Source organism: Myotis daubentonii, chromosome 15 (assembly GCF_963259705.1).
Source record: "Myotis daubentonii chromosome 15, mMyoDau2.1, whole genome shotgun sequence".
Lineage (NCBI taxonomy): Eukaryota > Metazoa > Chordata > Mammalia > Chiroptera > Vespertilionidae > Myotis > Myotis daubentonii.
The window spans coordinates 48607280-48608920 of record NC_081854.1 but is presented as its reverse complement, the minus strand read 5'-3'; the positions used below and the strand labels follow the sequence as shown (position 1 = coordinate 48608920).

The window sequence follows — 1641 nt, the reverse complement described above, 5'->3', positions numbered from 1 at the left end:
ATTTTATTTGGATTTTGTAAATGATTCTAGATTGTACTTCTAGAGTTGTATAAAGTTGACTGAATTACCAACTCTGAGGGTTACCTTTGATGGTATATAATCTTTCTAGAATAAATGTATTATCTCTGATCAAAGGTCATTAGGATTCTTTGAATGAAATAGAGTTAGTTCCTTCTTATATACTAAGTTCCATATTTTAACAACTCTGTGCCTTCCACACTCATAACCTTTGTTCTGTTCTCTGGAACAGCATAGTTCTCTGACAAGCTTGAGATGGTTAAATATCAAAATCGCCTTGAAGGTGACAGCAGCTCTATTCTATAAATAGTAATTTATTCTATAAATTTAAACTTTGGAGGGAGTGGCATATTAGATGTAAGATTTCTTGATTCAGAGAAGGGAGTGGAATCTGGAAGAGGTTCACATGGGAAATAAGAATGGTTGATTTAAAGGAGGGTAGAATAATTTCTTGGCTTTCAGGAATTTATGCCAAGATAGGAGCTGCCATGGTTAAGAGCACGAAGCAGCAAAGTTTGCAGAGAAGATGCCATAAAGGGGTCATGGAAACACTGATGGAGGATCCCTTCCTGAAATGTGGGTTTGGGAAAGGTTATTGCCTGAGTGGATAGGTGCAAGGTGGTAACTTGATTCACATAAACAGTGACAAACAAGTAGGAAGTGATGTCGATTTAGTTTTACCTAAATTCATCTATATTGAAAAAACTGATGTTTTTTGAGTGTCTGCTACATGTCAAGCTGTGTGCGAGGTATATATATATGTTCTTTTGCTTAATCTCTTCACCTTCTTTCCTCCAGTCCCCCATAATCCCACCTCCCCTTTGATAGCTGTCAGTCTGTTCCATGTATTGATGTATCTGTTTCTGTTTTGTCATCAGTTTATTTTGTTCATTAGATTACACATATATTGTGATCATATGGCATCTGTCTTTCTCTGGCTGGCATATTTCATCTAGCGTAATAATCTCCAGGCCCATCCATATTGTCACAAAAGGTAAGATTTCCTTCTTTTTTATAGCCGTGTAGTATTCCATTGTGGTAATGAACCCCAGCTTTTTTATCCACTCATCTTACTGATGGACACTTGAGCTGTTTCTAGATCTCAGCTACTGTAAATAATGCTGCAGTGGACAAAAAGTGTGGAATGCTTAATGAATTTGCATGTCATCCTTGCACTGTGGCCATGCTCATTTTCTCTGTGCTGTTCCAACCTTAGTGTATGTGCTGCCGAAGCAAGCACGACACATGAGTTTTTAAAAAGCACCGAAACTTCTCTCTCCACCCCCTCCTGGGTTTTTTTTTAATGTCCCCAAAGGGCTGAGATTAGGAATCCTCCCACAGCTCATCTCTTCCTAGAACTTTCATAGCACTGCTTCTGATTAAACTCACAGATTAGACCCAGTGGCATAAGGCACAGCTTCTCCCCTTGGAAAAGGAACAAATAAGAATGAAGTGCTAGGTTGCAATACTAATTATACATTCTGTTGAAGTGTCAGCCATCTGTTGCAATTGTTTAAAAAGCAGACATAAGTCAGCTGTTGGGGTGCGATGCTTACCGCTGTGCACACACAGTTCGTTGGTGACGCCAGTGGAGAGTTGGTGTTGCCAGTGGAGAGTTGGTGT

The 1641-nt window shown here is 39.2% G+C and overlaps 1 non-coding gene across 1 annotated transcript; it reads right to left on the bottom strand.

Moving 5' to 3' along the window:
• Positions 1-1151: 1151 nt before the first annotated feature.
• LOC132217756 (U6 spliceosomal RNA) lies at positions 1152-1258 on the bottom strand. The gene has a single exon (XR_009449013.1). It is a non-coding gene; the product is annotated as a U6 spliceosomal RNA (small nuclear RNA).
• Positions 1259-1641: the final 383 nt, after the last annotated feature.